Genomic DNA, 5,612 nt, shown 5'->3' with positions numbered 1-5,612 from the left:
GCTGTACACACAACAATGGAAGAGGAAATTATAAAGCAGGGAGAGTTAGCAGAAAGCTAGGAGATGGGGCTTTATAATACAGGAGGAACATGGTATATCCAGCTATGTAGGAATAAGAAGGATAAAGTTCTGTTGCAGAAATACAGTTGTTTCTTTTTCTCACCTACTTCAAAACATTCTTCAAATTTATTGAAAACACCTCTCAAAATCTCTAGTGAACATACTCTGTCTACCTAAAAAGCAACTTCTCATTGGTACCTTCCTAACTTGCAAAATAAAACAAAAGAGAACTTTGATAACTGCACTAGTACTGCTTATTCCATAAAGGGACAATGAGTTTTACCACAAATAATGAGGGTCTGCAGATCTTGGGTTAAAAATTGCAATCAGAACCCTAATGTATTTGTCACAGTTCCTTAACTGAGACAGAGGTCACACTCTATGCTCTGCACCGTTCATCTTTATTAGATGTTCTGCAGAACTCAGGTCATCAGATATTTCTGGATTATTTTCTGCATACCTTGGATGTTGTAGACATCTATCTAGGTAGTTATGGTTTAAAAGGACCATTATGGCCTACTTCCCAGTTTGAACTCCCTCCAAACAGCTTCTTTCTTTCTTAACATCTAGGTAAGAGACATTTTTTCCAAGAGACTTATAAGAGCCTGTATTTGACTTCATCTCAATCCTTGAAACAGGACTATTTTCTGAACTAGATTTCCTTGAAAAACATCTCATGGTTTTCCCATGGCAGAGCTCTAACATAAATACAGATGAAAGAAAGCAAACACACTGCTCAGGCCTTTATCTCCCACTTATGTGCATACTTAATTTCACATGCAAAAATATTTCCATTGATTTGGGACTTTTCACAAGCAGAATATGCAGTTCATGTGTATTTGTAGAACTGGAGGTTCATACACTGTTATACATAACCTAACATTTGGTATTATTATTGGAGATGTATTGAAGTAAAGACCTGGAGATTTGAGTATAAAAAGAAATTGTTATGACTTATAGTATAGAAGTAATGGTTTCCTGGCAATTGACACACAGGCCTTGTGCTTTGCCAGGTCACCTCTTCAACAATATTGACTACTGCAAAAATTTTGAAATTTCCCATTCCTTGAATTATTCCAATCTAAACAGATCAGTGCTTAACTTTATATCTGCATTCCCAGCAGCATAGTCCTCCAGCATTTTAGTTAAGCTTTCTCTTTGCAAAGGAATACTTGTTTTATTGCAATGTGACATTACTTTTGGTCTAGAACTGAATGCTATTTAAGCATTTAAAAATTAACTCACTGTTGAGAACAAGAGAACTAACTCTTGTTGTCTGACTCCAGTAAACATCATAGACCATAATATTTCAAAAAATTCCAACCACTTGATCAGCTTGGAACAGCTGTTGGTATCCTGCCAAAATCTTCATTGAAATCGGTTTGTGGGGAATTCTCCAAAATACACCAGCAGAAGAAGAACTACTCTCAGGGTGAAATTTCCCATTCCGAAGAATGGAGAGAAAAAAACTCTCCAGGCAATATTAGATAAGATAGAGAGCAGCTCTTTTAATGAAGGCCTCCTGGCCATGGAGTACAAAGATGCGCGCCCCACATACAGAATTCTTACACTTTTATGTCTTTTAATAATAATTATATCTAACGGGGACATCCAATCCTGAGACCCCTTATGCCCTGATACCACCCTCAGAACTGCCCCACTGGAGCCCCTCCAAGGACCTTGAGCCTTCTATCTTGTTTTGTCTACCATATCTCTTGCTATTCCAGTCCAGGTGCAGGTCCCAACGGAATGTTCTTGCTGAATATCTATTGCCTTGAAAAGACAGTTAAAAGATGGTTGAACTGAAGCTTCAGGAATGTGACACACAAACTGCGAGAAAGTAATGGTCTGAAGGGAAGACCATTAAGTGAAGACCTCCAGCTACACTAAAATCTACAAAAAGCTAAAAATCTTAAAAATTCAAAGGCATCAGTACCCATTTAATAAAACTTTCATAATGAGAATAATTAAAATTCTGCTATTATGTCAGAGTTCTGAGCAGGCCTTATTTTTGCCTCTGCGGGAATAACACAATTCATAAGTTCAATGCCCATTATTCACTGCAGAGAGCAAGCTGTTTAACACTGCCAACAACACCAGCTTCCCCTCCATCATCTGCATTATTGGATGACACATATAGACAATGCAGGTCATGTCATGCTTCCTGCTCATTCAAAATAAGGAATACCAGGCATGAACTCTTCTGCCCTACTTGTACTGATTGTCAGAATATAAAAAAAGAGTCCTCTTTTTCCAACTTATACATTTCTTGCGAATTAACTTATGCCAGGGTAATGCATTCATATATAAATGTGACACACAAAGAAGTATGCCCTTGATCACATTTGAGGTGAACAAGTATGAATCTCCTGAACACACGTTAATACAAGTATTATGACAACATTACTAAGCTAATATAAACTAACATATAAGCTTCTTTCTCTAATGATACTTTCATCTGTACTAGCAATTGTATGAAGAATAAATTAACAAATTTTAGTGCATTGTTTAAAATGTCTAGATTCTTTCACAGCCAGTTTTTGCACATGTCTAAATTACCAGTGAGGTTCATTGGGAAATTTGTTTTCCTGCCACTGCTTCAGCATCCACTAGAAGAGAGATCAAAGCACCAGGAATCTCAGTCCTTATAGTAGTTGCCACTACACCAATAGTCCTTACTATCAGTTTCTTGTTATTAACTATAACTTTCAAGCAAATATGCCCTCCTCACCATCTTTCATTTTAGAACACTAACCTCTGTGAAATGTGACGACAGATAAGTGAAGAAATAGTAACAGTAGACTTTCAGCCTTCTTTGAGCAGAATAGTCATTAATCCTGTATTATTTTTAGCTACCCTAATATAAGTGGTTTTGTTTCTAGCTAAGGAGAACTACAGAGATTAAACAGAAAGGTCAAAATCACCGTGTGAATGATTGAAGACAATTTGAAATTAAAAAGAAAAAAAGGATTCCATTATTCTTGGTGCTAATCAGTGGAAAAGGTTGTTCATTCCAGCTGTGCCACCTTGAGTATTGAAAAGTATTGGTGATTGGTTAGCAGCACAGTTTATTCATCTGAGGGCTTCTTGCCTAACAGCATTGGATTATAGAAACAGAAATGTTTCTGAAATTAATTTCTGCAGATCTCAAAATCCCACTCAGAGAGGAACAATTGCCAGTTCTAGATCAGATCTGCCATAGCTTTTTCTAGCCAAGGCTTGAAAATCCCCAAGTTTACCCAAGCTCTCTGGGTGAACTATTCCTCTGCTTCTGTACTGTCCCACTGAAAGTTTTTCCCAATGTCCAACCCCTCAAACTGAAACTCTGCTGTTGTCTCATATCATCTGCCACTACTGCAAAGACTTAAGCTCCATAGCCTTTGCAACTACCACTCAAAAATTTGTAGGCTGCTGCCAGACTATCCCTTAGCTTCCCTTTTTCCGTGCTGAATGAGTCCAGCTGTTGCAACCCCTCTGCAAAGGCCATCTGTTCAAAAACCCTGACCATTGAAAAAGGCCTCCTTTAGACTCTTATCATTCTCAAGAACCACTGGAAAAGGGGACTTAAAACAGGTTTCAGCATTCCAGATGCAGTCTCACCAGAGCCATGTGGAGGGTTATAATAAATTCCTCCAATCTTTTGGCCACACCTTCCCAAGGTGTGCAGTAGCCCATTATCCACTTCTCCTTGCTCATAATAGCAGTGCACTTTTGGCTCCTATTCAAGCAGTTTTTCAGAAAAGCCTCTGGTGTCCCTGTGGAAAAGAAACTGACAATGAGTCAGTAGTGTGCACATGCAGCAAAGGAAGACAGCCAGCTTTTGGGCTGTATTTAAAGAGTTTAGCCAACAGTCAAAGGAAGTGACTATTCCTTCTTTCCAGCTTTGTGAGACCACATGTTCTGTATCCCACTTTGGGCTCACTCCAGTAGAAGAAAGATATTGGCCTCTGGGATCACTCCATCATGAGAGTCACCAAGGTAGTCAGGAGGCTGAAGCACAAGATGTTCAAAAAGAAACTGAGGGAGTTGGGTTTGGTCAGTAGAGAGAAAGAAGGCAGTGGGATATATTACTGCTATCTACAGCAATACACTGAGAGACTATAGAGTGAACAGAGCCACTCTTTTCTGAGGCACAGAAAGGACAATAGGTAAAAATCACATGCTGGAACACAGCAAATTCCAACTCAGTATAAGGGAAAATTCCCAACGTGAAGGTAGATAAGCACTGTATCAAGTTATAGTGTGGAGATATTCAAACACAACAGGACAAGGCTCTGAGTAACCTCATCCAATGGCAGAAGGATCAACAAGTCAACCTCCAGAAACCTTTTCAACCTACTCAAGCCAGTAACTCTATTTGCCCTCCACTGTATTCTCAAGGTCTGCAATAAGGCTGCTTCTCACCCAACCTGTTCCCAGTTTCCCAGGTGCAGATAGTTATTCTTCTTATTGAAATTCATGCTGGCACAATTTTCAAGTGTCTTAAGGCTAGTCTGGATAGAAATTGTGTCCTTTGCTGTATCAACAGCTCCTCCCTATCTTAGTGATGCCTGCAAATTTGCTGAACAGTGCTTTCTGCTTTATTATACAGGTCACTGATAAAAGCACTGAGGAACATCAGCTCCGTTATCAGCTCTGGGATACTTTGAACACAGAGTCATTTCAACTCACCCAATGGTCTGATCATCCAGCCCATACATTCTCAGCTTCCAGATTACAGATCTGGGATCAGAAACCTTGCTAAAGGCATATCCATTTCTCTCTCCTCATTCTTATAACCAGTCATTTCACTACAGAAAGCAATCAGGATGTCTGTTTCTGATTACCTCCTTGTCCCGTTTGAGTTTAAAAATGGGTTCCAGGAGAAGATCATGCACCATGATCTTCGCAGAGACTGAGGTGAGCCAGCAGCTGACAGTGTTTCAGATCCTCTTTTTTGCCATTCTTGAACATGACTGTACTGTTCACTTTTTCCATTCATCACAATTTTTCACAGACAACACACAGGAGTCTTGCAATCACAGCAGCCAGGAAGGCAATTACAGTAGCCAACTTTTTCAGCACCTTTAGGTTAGTCCCAGGAATATGAACATGTCCATATGAAGTGGCCTCTAACCTGTTCACACTGTTCTGGCTCCTTTCCAAACTGTTCCAGTATTTGTGGGGATCAGGGAGAAGGTTTTGCCTGAGATGAGAAAGGTAAAAAAGGCCCTGAGTACTTCAGCCTTTTCCATGTAACCCACACTATGTTTTCTCTTATACACCAGCAGCCCCAAATCTTTCCTTTACAACTTGTCCTTCTTATTCAATTTAATTAAGCTATTTTTAGCTTTATCTGGGCTTTGACTTTCCTGATTTTGTCCCTAAGTACCTTAATGATCCTTTCATATTCATCCTTTGTTGTTCTTGTTTCTGCCTCAAACATGTTCACCATTTGTATTTTAGTTCATCAAAATTCACCCTTCCAGTCAAGCTGGTCTTTTGCTGAAACTCCTAGTTTTGTCACACAAAAGGATGGCTTGTTCCTTATCCCTCAAATGAGTTCACTTTGA

At 39.3% G+C, this 5,612-nt stretch overlaps 1 long non-coding RNA gene across 1 annotated transcript; it reads right to left on the bottom strand.

The window, feature by feature from the left end:
• Nucleotides 1-1,748: 1,748 nt before the first annotated feature.
• LOC113972923 lies at nt 1,749-5,233 on the bottom strand. Its single transcript, XR_003536072.1, has 3 exons — nt 5,177-5,233; nt 3,661-3,815; nt 1,749-1,833 (listed from the first exon to the last, which is right to left on the bottom strand). It is a non-coding gene; the product is annotated as an uncharacterized LOC113972923 (long non-coding RNA).
• Nucleotides 5,234-5,612: the final 379 nt, after the last annotated feature.

Source organism: Neopelma chrysocephalum, unplaced genomic scaffold, assembly GCF_003984885.1.
Source record: "Neopelma chrysocephalum unplaced genomic scaffold, ASM398488v2 Primary Assembly neopelma1_23b, whole genome shotgun sequence".
NCBI lineage: Eukaryota > Metazoa > Chordata > Aves > Passeriformes > Pipridae > Neopelma > Neopelma chrysocephalum.
Note: the sequence above shows the minus strand (reverse complement) of the source record. Positions and strands in the feature narration are given on the sequence as shown.